Source organism: Oreochromis aureus, linkage group 3 (genome assembly GCF_013358895.1).
Source record: "Oreochromis aureus strain Israel breed Guangdong linkage group 3, ZZ_aureus, whole genome shotgun sequence".
NCBI classification, from domain to species: domain Eukaryota; kingdom Metazoa; phylum Chordata; class Actinopteri; order Cichliformes; family Cichlidae; genus Oreochromis; species Oreochromis aureus.
This window is the reverse complement of record NC_052944.1, coordinates 101,371,762-101,384,851: the sequence shown is the minus strand read 5'-3', so window position 1 is coordinate 101,384,851 and position 13,090 is coordinate 101,371,762. Positions and strand designations below refer to the sequence as shown.

General features: G+C 39.9%; 1 long non-coding RNA gene across 1 annotated transcript; it reads left to right on the top strand.

The window, feature by feature from the left end:
* Positions 1-8,073: 8,073 nt before the first annotated feature.
* Positions 8,074-11,462, top strand: LOC120438682. The gene is made up of 4 exons (XR_005612038.1): positions 8,074-9,433; positions 10,426-10,522; positions 10,985-11,074; positions 11,162-11,462. It is a non-coding gene; the product is annotated as an uncharacterized LOC120438682 (long non-coding RNA).
* Positions 11,463-13,090: the final 1,628 nt, after the last annotated feature.

Genomic DNA, 13,090 nt, shown 5'->3' with positions numbered 1-13,090 from the left:
TCCAGGAAGTACCTTCCTGTTGCAGATGAGCTGATCAGAGTCAGGTCAATCAGCTCTGAGCATGCTCAGTCTGAGTTATGGAGTCCGATACTATGATTCACCATGGCAACGGGTAAATAAATAGCAGAAACTCTGTGTGAATCCAGAGGACCAGGAATATAAAGACGTGTCAGTGCTGCGTGATATAAAAACAGGAGGGAAGAACAGTTTGAATCAGTGTGGGTCACTCTGTCATCATCACAGACTTAATAAATTTTATACGAAATCCATCATTTATTATAATGTCCATGCTTATCATTGAGCAGCTTGAGCTTTGATCAGATGAATCGATCAGTGTGATTGATTCTAATCAAACAATGACTGATCACTGTGCAACACAGTCAATGTTTGCAGTGCAGGAAACTTACAATCTGATATCAACACTGTCCAAAGAGTCTCAGAGTTACAAAGATGGAGATCATAGATCTTATTCTGAGCTATTATTCTTATTCTTATTCTTAATCTGTGACGTCATTGCCGTCCCCATCCTGATATATTGATGACTGATTGGCCGTAAAAGCTTTATGTTTAGCAAACCAGTGTTTAACTGGGATTTCTGCTTTTGTAACAAGGTAAATTTGTGCAAATGGACACTCTCCTCTGAGCTTTGACTTTATGAATGAGGAAATGACTCAGAGTGTCAGTCAGCTGTAGATCAGTGTACAAGCTTAACCATGAAGAAAGAGCAGCTAACAGTGCTCCTCAAATCTGCATGAATCATGATCATGTGTTTGAGTGCATCTGTGACTGAACTGTAAATGTGAGGAGGACATGAATAAAAACAAAGTGTGATGAATGAGAAGAAGAAGCTGACACTCAGCTGTCATACTGCTAATGTTTCTCAGGGCCTGCTGTACATGTTGCATTAACAGTAAACAAACTGGAAATCATTGTGGAGCTGAGCTCGAGGATTTCTGATGATCAACGATAATCTGATGCAGTATAAACTCAACCATGTTTAAATATGTGCTGATGTAGCTTGCCATCACCAGTGTGTGAACGTGTGTGTGAATGGGTGGATGACTGAATATAGTGTAAAGCGCAATACAAATAGAATAGAAGAATAGAATAGCCTTTATTGTCATTGTACAGGGTACAACGAAATTGGAGTGCCACTCCCTTGGTGCAAAATGCAATAATAAATATAAATGTAAAATATAAAAGGTACAATAAAACAAACGTAAGTACTCAACAAAAGTAAGTATGATATTTACAGGATAGCAGCATTAATATAATGACAGTATGACAGTATGAATAGCAGCATAATATAATGACAGTGACAGTATGGTATGGCTAAGCAGGTTCAATTGTTTTTGTGCTTATTTACTACGGTGATAGCTCTGGGAAAGAAGCTATCCCTGAATCTGTTTGTCCTGGTTTTATGTGACCTGTACCGTCGGCCTGACGGTAATAGTTCAAACAGTTGATTGCTGGGGTGAGAATGGTCCTTGATGATATTGCCAGCTCTGCTGAGGTACCGGAGTTTGCAATGACCTCCAGGCTGGGCAGAGAGCAGCCAGTGATCTTCTGGGCTGTGTTGATGACCCTCTGCAGTACTTTCCTGTCTGCAGCTGAGCACCCTGCATACCATGTTGTTATGCCGCACGTTAGGATGCTCTCTATGGTGGCTCTGTAGAATGTCACCAGCAGCCTCTCCTCCAGGTTGTTCCTCCTGAGCACTCTCAGAAAGTGGAGACGCTGCTGGGCCTTTTTACCACCGCAGTGGTATTTGCAGTCCAGGAGAGATCATCAGAGATCTGCACGCCCAGAAACCTCATGGAGTGTACCCCTCCACACAGTTCCCGTGAATGTAAAGTGGGCCGGGTCTGCTCTGCCCTTCCTGAAGTCCAAGATAAGTTCTTTAGTTTTCGTGATGTTCAGTTGGAGGTTGTTAACTGAACACCACTCAGTCAGTCTGTTGACCTCATCTCTGTAGTCCGACTCATCCCCCCTTGAGATGAGTCCAACCACGGTGGTGTCGTCCGCAAACTTTATGATGGTGTTTGAGAGATGGGTAGGGGAGCAGTCGGATGTGGGCGTAAACAGGAGGGACTCAGAACACATCCTTGTGGAGACCCGGTGCTGAGTGTGATGGTGCTGGACAGGTGGGGGCCGAGTCTGACAGACTGTGGTCTGTTTGTCAGGAAGTCCTTGATCCAGAGGCAGATGGGGTGGAGAGTCCCAGGTGAGACAGTTTCTGGACCAGGATCTCCGGGATGATGTGATTGAATGCTGAGCTGAAGTCCAGAAAGAGCATTCTCACATAGCTTCCTCGGTGCTCCAGGTGACTCAGCGCAGTGTGGAGCGCTATGGTGATAGCGTCCTCGGTGGATCGATTAGTCCTGTAGGCAAATTGGTGGGGGTCCAGAGTGGGAGGCAGACTGGCCCTGATGTGCTGACAGACCAGTATGAGGTGCCGTAAGGGACATTATTACTGAAACGCTCTCACACACACTACTGAAACGCTCTCACACACACTACTGAAATTTTACCTCTCACACACACTACTGAAATTTTACCTCTCACACACACTACTGAAACGCTCTCACACACACTACTGAAACGCTCTCACACACACTACTGAAACACTCTCACACACACTACTGAAACGCTCTCACACACACTACTGAAATTTTACCTCTCACACACACTACTGAAACGCTCTCACACACACTACTGAAACGCTCTCACACACACTACTGGAAAACCAAGGCATTTCAGTTAAACAGGAAGGCGTTTCAGTTGAACAGGAAGGCGTTTCAGTTAAACAGGAAGGCGTTTCAGTTGAACAGGAAGGCATTTCAGTTAAACAGGAAGGCGTTTCAGTTGAACAGGAAGGCGTTTCAGTTGAACAGGAAGGCATTTCAGTTAAACAGGAAGGCGTTTCAGTTGAACAGGAAGGCATTTCAGTTAAACAGGAAGGCGTTTCAGTTGAACAGGAAGGCATTTCAGTTAAACAGGAAGGCGTTTCAGTTGAACAGGAAGGCATTTCAGTTAAACAGGAAGGCGTTTCAGTTGAACAGGAAGGCATTTCAGTTAAACAGGAAGGCGTTTCAGTTGAACAGGAAGGCATTTCAGTTGAACAGGAAGGCATTTCAGTTAAACAGGAAGGCGTTTCAGTTGAACAGGAAGGCATTTCAGTTAAACAGGAAGGCATTTCAGTTGAACAGGAAGGCGTTTCAGTTGAACAGGAAGGCGTTTCAGTTGAACAGGAAGGCATTTCAGTTAAACAGGAAGGCATTTCAGTTGAACAGGAAGGCATTTCAGTTGAACAGGCAGTTAATTCTTGACAAGGAAACTGAAGGAAAAAGTGGTAGATTTCAACAAACCACTACACAGATGTCTACTCAGCAACCTGCTAGTTAGGGGTGGGTTTTTATAATCGGTTTATGATTAAAATCGATTCATTAAAATCCTGAATCGATTTTTTAATATAAATTTATTTTGCCCGAAATGCCAGAATCTCAGGTGAAACCTCACAAAATTTCAACAACCACCAAACAGCTAAGACAGTAAATGAGAGCAGGTACACGGATTCTGCACAAAGACGTAAACACACAGTGCGGACCCGCGGATCAGAATCAGTGAGATGTCGCCTTTCTCACCCGACGGCACGGACTGACGGAGCCGACAGCTCGCTGATTCTGATCTGTAGGCGGGTCCGCGCTTTGTTTTCACGCCGTTTTTGCGCCGATTCTAAAGCTGTTAGTTTTATCTCTCTCCAAACAATATTGACCGAACCGGCAGCAAAAGAAGATCCAAACTACGCTTCACATAAACATCGTCATGAATTCCCTCTGACGTTTACTGTTTTGCTTCCACCACGATAAAAATCACACTTCATGCACAGCGCGCTCTCTCTCTCTCTCTCTCTCTCTCTGTACTTCAAGAACAGTTTCCCGTCTAAAAATCTGTTCTCTGCATTATTCGCGAAAGCCTAATTTCTGCCGTTCAATACTGAACAAATTTAAACTTTTTAAAATTATGCAAAATGCAAAACGCTCAGCCATGTCTCTAATAAAACCGCTGGAACATCAGAGGTAACGTTCATATGTTGATTAATGGTTTTCTTTCATTTTTGATGTACTGCAGAATATTTTTTATAAAATCCCAGGCCAGGAAAAATCACCTTCATGTTTTTCTGTGTTTTATCTTCAGCTACTTTGACACAAAGGCATCTGCTGTGACGCTCACACCTTTGATAAAGTCTTGTGTGTGTCAGCTTCCTTTTTATAGATACAAAAATATGTAAATGTACTGATCTGAATTATAATATTTCTGACTGTCAAAATTTCCCAGAATCAAATCGAATTGAATCGAATCGAATCAAATCGTGGATCAAATCGATTCTGGACCTTGTGAATCGGAATCGAATTGATTCTAGAAATCAGTGATGATACCCAGCCCTACTGCTAGTAGCCTAAGTGAAACAGCTGCATTACTTAACAATATATTAGCCTCAGCATAAGTCAAAATTTATAATAGCAGACGGGCATTATCCTGGTTATTTTTTGGCATATGTGCTTTTTGTCTTTTTTAGCAAAGAAAAAAATATCTTAAAATCATCAATAAAACCAGGGAGAGAAGGCTTAGCGTTCCTCCATTTAGCACAATGGATACTATATTTACTCAAAAGTATGATGATGTTAATAATGTCTGAGACACCCAATGCTAGATGATCCATATAAAAAAATTATGATGTAATTCAAATAGTGGCACATCATTAATATTTAGGGAAATACATTTTTTTAAGTTGCACCAAATGCATTGTGTGATAGGGCATAGGAAAAAAGAGATGTTCTAGGGTTTCATTTTTATCAGTACAAAAAGAACACTGATCCACCTCAAAGCCAAATCTCTTTTTTTTAGAAATTCTGCCACAGGATTAATTTTGTTTATTACTTTAAAGTTTGTTTCTTTAACTTTAGGTAGAATAGGCTATTTCATAATTTTTTAGTGTGCTTTATCCAGTGTATATGAAATAACTAAATTAGAACCATGCAATGTAACCATTCTGTTGTAACTATGAAATATTTTGTCTTTGAAGAAACTACTAATAAATTTCTTATTGCATTTTTATCAAACAGCTGACATTGCCCTAGCAATAAATTTGGGAGCACTGATGAGAAATTATTGTATATCATAAAATATTTAATCAAATGAAGCAGAGGCAGTGGGACCAGTTCACAAAATTTGTTATATTCTCTTTGAGAACAGTTTAGACAATATTTTTCTGAAAAGTCTGTGTAACATAGAATGACACCGTTATCATCCAACAAATCTGTTATGAATATAATCTTTTTGTTTAAACCAGTCACTCTTGAAAATTGATTTTTGATTAAGTGTTATTACCCTATTATTCCATAAGGTTGAATTATGGGGAGAAGTTGTGGGTAAATCTCATTTTCCCAAAAATGCAAAGTCTGTTTTGGAAAGTTTGATATCTTTATGGGGATTTTATTTACCGCAAAATCACATTTCAAAATAAAGTCTAATCCTCCTATTTTATTAAACAAGGATCATGGGATGTGGAGCTAAGTAGAGTCTGGCTGTGACAGACAAGATTTTAACCGTTTATTTCTAAGGGTGCCCACCATAAATTCTAATTCTGGAGTTTTGATACCTCCTTTATTGTATTCCTTCACAAGCTGAGATATTTCAATGTAATGGGTTTTATTCCTCCACAAAAATTCGAAAAATAACTGTGTTAGCCTTATTAATGCTTTTAGAGGAGATATATAGAGAGTGACAAGGATAAATCAATTTGGAGATGCCTTCAGCTTTAGATAGGATGTTTCTGCCAAAAATAGCGAGGTCTCTGATTAACCAGTGGCTAAGTGATTTCTTCATCTCCATGACACAGTTAGAAATATTGGTGTCTTTTCTGCTAATTGGGTTTTTTAGATATTATCAGCCCTATATATTTAACTTTAGATTCAACTCTAACCAAAGCTATTGAGGAGTCAGAGCTTGTATGAATCGGGAGAAGTTCACATTTTTTGATACTGAGAGATAAAAGAGAAGCTTTAGAGAAAATTTCGTTTTCTCTACCACGTATTTATCTTTCAAAAAATAGATGTATCATCTGTGAATTGACTTATTTTGAAGTCTTTATTAAAAATTGATATTCCTTGTCGTTAGAATTTTTGATTAACAGTGTTAACAACTGAGTTGCCAATATAAAAAGCTTAGGGGAAACAGGACATACTTGCCAAATTCCCTGTTGCACCTTGAATCCATTCCTTGATTCAAGGAAGCTAAAATATTGTTAAGTAATGTGGCTGCTTCACTTAGGCTACAAGCACAGCCGTCCCCAACCCCCAATTCCTGAACCAGTACCGGTCTGTGAGTCGTTTGGTACCGGGTCGCAAGAGTTGAGGCTTGAGTTTGAAATTTATGGTTTTCAGGGTATTTATCGTTTTTTTTAATTTTTATATCGTTTACGTGGCGCAAAAAAGGTTGGGGACCGCTGTACTAGCAGGTTGCTGAGTAGACATCCTTGTAGTGTTTTGAAATATACCACTTTTTCCATCAGTTTCCTTGTCAGGAAACAACTTCCTGTTCAGCGGAAATGCCTCTGGTTTCAGTGGAGTGCGTGAGTGCATTTCAGTAGTGTGTGTGAGAGCATTTAAGTAGTGTGTGTGAGAGCGTTTCAGTAGTGTGTGTGAGAGGTAAAATTTCAGTAGTGTGTGTGAGAGGTAAAATTTCAGTAGTGTGTGTGAGAGCGTTTCAGTAATAATGTCCCTTACGGCACCTCATAGACCAGTCTCTCAAAGTACTTCATCACTACAGGCGTAAGTGCAACAGGCCTGTAATCATTTGGGCTGACCACAGCTGTCTTCTTGGCAATGGGGATGATGGTGGAGGTTTTGAGGCAGGGCGGGACGGTGTTTAATGACAAGGAAAGGTTGAAGATTTTAGTGAAGACTCCGGTCAGTTCGTCAGCACATGCTCTGAGAACCTTTCCATGTATTCCATCAGGACCTGCCGCCTTCCTAGGATTCACTGACCTTAGAACACACCTCACTTGATGCTCCCTAAGTGTTAGTGTGCCGGTGCTGGGGGCGGGTGGAAGTGGTGTGACAGCTGAGGGCCTGGTCGTCTCAAAGCGGGCGAAGAAACGATTTAGATCCTCAGCCAGCGAGGCATCAGTCCTAGATGTCGCCTGGTTATTGCTTCTGTAGTTGGTAATGTGATTGATCCCCTGCCACATTTTTCTGGGGTCGTTGTCAGCAAAGTGATCTTCAATCCTCCTCCTATAGGCAGCCTTAGCTTTCCTGATGCCTCTACTCAGGTCTGCCCTGGCCGCCATACAGGCTATTTACTGTTTATATGTAGAAGTGAGTGGATCATCTGACTTCTACAAGTTCCAAACATCCCAGAGGAATCCTGGGACATGTTGAACAATAATATGATGGAGTTTCTTCAGAAACACTTGGTTTGGTGATTTAATCCAACAGGTTCCAAAATCCTTCTGCAAATTTTTTCACTGGGTTGTTGATGCTCTTGTGCCATTTCTCTGTCATCTTCGTTCCTTCTTTGCACTCAGTCTTTTGTGCATCATAAACACTCACATGTGGAAAACTTTTACTGAACAGAAGATGATCATCAGCGACTCTGTCTTTAAAATACTCTTTCTAGAAATGCACAACTTTAATTTGAACATTTATTTCTGTTATTGTGTGTTTTTATTTTTAAGGTGCTTCCTTTTGGCTACAGCTGTTTGGAGTTTGCATTTTCTAAGCTTCTACATTCTGAACCTTCTTCAGCTCTGAACAGATTATGAAACACTGAATGATTTCAAGCACACACTTTGTCTAATAAATCTACATATTTCATTCTTTATACAGCTTGTGGAGCTGTGGTTTGTCAGAGATCAGCTGTGATTATCTGGCAGCAGCTCTCAAGTCCAACCCCTCCCATCTGAGAGAGCTGGATCTGAGCTACAACAACCTGCAGGATTCAGGAGTGAAGCATCTGTGTGGTTTCCTGGAGAGTCCAGGATGTGGACTTGAAACTCTGAGGTCAGTCACCATGTTTTAGTTGTGCTGAGATTAATATGATGTGAAAGTTGTGCTGACACTAAACTGCAGACATGGAAAACTCTGTTTTCTTCTTCTCTGGTTTAGTCTATTGACTGTAGCATAATAATTTTCACCTTTCAAACAGTGATACTGAACGTATGGCTGGCGGCCCACACGTGGCCCTCCACAGGGTGCTGAGTGGCCTGCCGACCTTTCCTAATTCAAAGAGAGGGGACCCTGATTAATCCACAGCTGTCATTCCTAACCAATAGTGGTGCGGCAGCAGGACAGAGAGCAGCAGCTCTCTGTCCTGGCAAAAGAGTGTTCCTGTCTTTGTTTTCCTGTTTTTCTTGTTCTTTTTCACAAAAAACCTCATACAGTTGTGAGCGCCTGTTTAAAATCAACAGAAGAAATTCCACAAACTTTTCATACGTGAAAGAGCTGTTAGGTCTAAACTCACAGAACTCGTTGTCTCAGAGACCGATCCTTGTAAACAAAGCAAAACCACAGCGCTTTTATCTTTTACTTGCCACAAGGGAAGCCCGGCCAGGATCTTGGAGAGAGTCATTCACTCCTCACCTAAGCTCACCCAACTCCAAACCTCAATCCCCTTACAGCTCCTTTTATTTGGGTGAAAACAGTCATGCAGTCAAGGCAAGCATATGTGCGCAACGTCAGCGTCTGTGTGTGTGTGTGTGTGTGTGTGAGACATTTCCTGACACCATATATGGCATGACCCTTCACAAGATCTCCAGTCGCTCCATACAGGGCATGACCTTTTAACGAATCAACATGTGCACTAAGCATGTAAAAAGCAGAACTGAGCAGTCTTGTACCTTCGAAGAACAAAACCTTGTAGTTTCTAAATGTGCAATGGAAAACTATTGCAACGAGGCTGCTTGCATCTCATATATGTACAGAAGCTACGACCTAATAAGGAAAATCATTTTATCAACACACATGCAAGCAATGGTCATGTGACTTTGCACAAATACACTCTAAAAAATATTCGTTGTGTTTGTCGGTAGAACTTAACAAAAAACCACTTTTCTGCTAAAAAAAGTAAGTTGTCTACATGTACACGTTTCAGTGAGTTGACTAATCAATGTTAAAAGTCAGTGCAACACAAAAATTAAAAAACAGCACCTTAACTTAAATGTTTGAGTATATTGAATAAAATACTTTTGTCATCAATCAACAACAGAAAATATTAAGTTTGTGTAACATGTAAAAATGAGTTTCAACATCCTTCTTGTTTGAATTGAGACCATTCAGACAGCAGAGGGCAACCCCGTAGCAACAGTTTCTGGATTCTTGTGGCCTCGTGGGAGAAGAGGTGTGTTTGCCCTAGACTGTGTTCGGTGAGTTAAGTAAGTACTGAATTCTAAATGGATGAATTACAATTTATATTTGTACACTTTAAAATGTAATCTTTAAAAAACTGAAATTTGATGGTTTTAATCGTAATTTAGCAGAGTAGAGTTGTTGTTGTTGTTTTTTTAAGTTTAGCTAGCCGTTTCTTTTAGCTAGCAAACGTTCCTCACAAATAAAAGAGTACAGATACAATTAAAATATGTCACTTGTTAGGGTACATTTGGTTAGCTGATAGACCATGCCGACAGCAGAGCATGTTCAATTTGAACCCGTATATGTTCAAATTAACCGGTCAGCAGCTGCCTGCACTTTTATCATGGTGTCAGAGTAAATTCGTGTTTCCACAAGATGGTCTCGGGTGAGGTAACTAATTACTGACAGAGTAAAATTTGGTGAATTTATCCCTGACTAAAAGTATTTATATCAATTGTGTTGATGTTCTAAGCTCGACTGGGAACTCTGCCTGAGGTTAAAGTTGGTTGACCTAGCAAAAAACCCCCAAAAACAATATTGTGTGTGTGTGTGTGTGCATACGACTTGCATTTGCTTTCTGTATTTGTAAGCATAATGTAAAGTGTGGGATTGTGGCATGTCCACAGTGGTATTTAAATAGTTTAAAAGAAATTTCTCTTACACATTTTGATTTGACACCTTATTACAAGTTTAAACTGAAGTCTGTAGATGTAAATTTTAAAATTCAATTTTGTTCAGTCTTTATGATTCATTTTTTTCAGTGTTGCATTGTAGAGTTTTAGAGAAGGTTTTATACTTAAAATAGATTGTTAACTCAAAAGCTTCAATAATTCTTTGCATTACAAAAGGTTGCAGTAAATTTCAAAATGCATTGGACTTGCAAAATTTGCAAATTTGAAACATCAAGAAGGAATGAGCTCTTAAAGCATTACAGGCTTAGACATAGCCATGGTGAACTGTTTATGCCTTGCCTGCTGGGATTGTTACTGCTCATTTGAACATATGCTTCTCATAGGAACCGAAAACACACTCCTCACTCATTGGATGACTTCAACCCTGACCTGATACAGAGGTGTGTCAGTCATTTGAATGCAGGAGATGATCCTCTTGAGGTACATAATGAAAATCCATTGTGTGAAGATGTAGTAAATGCAGAGGATGAAGAAATTGGTGAATTGCCTAATTTAATTGAGAAACATTTAGCCCACCTACTACTAAAACTGGAAAGTATATATAATGTACCTCGCAGGTGTATTGATGAATTAGTTGTTACAGTTACAATTCATTTCTTCCTCTGCTTCAGGTCCTATTCATCAAAAGCACAATTGTGCTGTTGATGAAATTTAGATTACATTTACTTTTACTCACCTTATCCTACTGCTAGCAAAGTGGGCATTTAAAGCAGGCCAGTGTGTAACAGTTTAAATTGAAGTTACAAAGATTAAATCTTTAATTCTTTTTAAAAACATATTTAAAATCAATGGCACAACGCAAGTCACATAAATGTAATAGTTTTGACTTTTCACCTAATAAACTATAAGTTTAATTTTTGTTTTGCTTTTTTTATTCTCCAGAGTTCGGTGGAAAAGAAGAGAGAGGTTGCAATCCGTTGCCTGAAGGTGTATCTGAAAGAGAAGGAAGAGGATCTCTTCAGAGAACAGCTGGTAGGTGAATCTCGCATTCTTTGTGTTTTATTTTTAAATGGCACATAAAATGCTGACATGTTTCCATTTAAACTACCTACTTGCCAGGATGGTGAACAACAGTTCCCAGAAGAAGTGGTAAAGATTGTAGTCACCAGACTTGCAGCAGTGTCTCTCCCAGATGTCGCTAAAATTGTGATTGAAGGAACAGCAGTCCTGGAAGACCTTGATGTGCCCAGAGCGTGTGCCTTAATGATGGGGCTTATATACGCTCTCAATCTGAGCTACCCCAAACAAGTAAAGAACACTCTAGAGGTATTTCTGGAACTTGATGGGCTTAAAGCCAGTCCACGGGTAATGTCTCTTAAGTGCAAACTTCTGTCGTGAAACGAATGTGAATTGGACTGTAGCATTCGATGTGCCTCTTATGTTTTTGTATGCAGTCCTAGATGAGTGTAGTTTTGAGAAAAGTTTGTAATACATATAATCTTAGCTTTGGATTGTTCCGTTGTTGAACATTAAAATCTTTTGTCATTTCCTTGATTCTCGACAAGTTGAACAAGTTGATACCAATTTAAGTTATTGTTAATGTACATGAAGTACTTTTTTTTTTTGCTTAGTCATTTATAATTAAAGGGCTGCTGTAATGTTTCATTTATGTTGTATTGATACAGAAGTGTATTACTTTGAAAATGTTTTGTAATAAATTAATCAATTGGAATAAGTGAAATGGCTTTGTGTGATTTTAGAAAAGTTACTATAGAAACCTAAACTAATTGGCATGGATAACTGTGAGTAGGATATATGTAAAAAAGTTAGTTGGTGTAACTCAACTAATGTGATTTCTCAACTTAATTTTACCAGAAATTTTAAATTAATATTAGGTTGCATAAACTTAATTATGCTTTTGGAGGTCAGGGTAAATCATCTTGGCTTGTTAAACAAGTTGAGTTAGCCAAACCTAAAAATTACTTGCTGAATTTACTTAATAATATGCAAAATTTATAACTTAAAAAGCTGAGTGGAAATTGTTGCCTTAATTTTTTAAGTTGGGGCAACAAAATATTTTTTAGAGTGTACCAATCTTAAAATAATCAACTCTAACAAGAGCTATGAGTTACAGTAAGGAACTGCAGACTGCTTTGGAGGCACCATCAGTGACCCCCTCTTCTAGATCTCGTCCACAGTAGAAATGTCTCAGTTGGTGCAAGAGGAAACGGAAGAGGGGTAATGGCGAATGTACCTGGAGTCAGCTAGCAGCTAATTCACAGAAACCTGCTGTTCACACCATCGTACTGTCCTCCGTGCGCTCCATGGAAAACAAGCTGGATCGTGTAGACTTACCGTGGCAAAAGTATTCGGCCCCCTTGACCAGCTAATATGCTTTTGAGCAGACAGATCTCTCGCCGAAAGAGCTAAGACTAGCGGAGGAGGACTCTGCGTTTACATCTACAATACCTGGTGTAGTGATGTTGTTGTGGCTTGAAAACACTGTTTACCTCTGCTGGAGCTTATGATCATCAAGTACAGACTGTTTTACCTCCAGAGGGAATTTTCAGCCATGCTGTTTGTTGCTGTCTACATCCCTCTCTTCTCCAATAAGAACAACAGAAGTGAGGCACTGAATGAATTGTATCAGCATGTCAGTGAGCAGCAGACGGCCCACACAGATGCTTTTCTCATCCTAGCGGTTGATTTCAATCATGCAGACCCAAAGACTATGTTTCCCAAACTGCATGAACACATTAAGTTTCCTACATGAGGAAACAACATGTTTTCACCACCCAGAGAGGAGATTACAAAGCACCCTCCCCCAACCTTCTTGCCTCTGATCACATCACTGTTATGCTAATGCCAGGCCCCTGGTCAAACTCACCACACTAGTTTGTAAGCAGGTACGTGTATGCCCAGAAGGGTCCTCAGAGGCACTGCAAGACTGTTTTTGGCCACAGATTGGCAGATCTTTAAACAGGCCATCGCACATGACAACACCTCATACCTTAGGAATATACAGAAACTGTCATTGCCTACATCTCA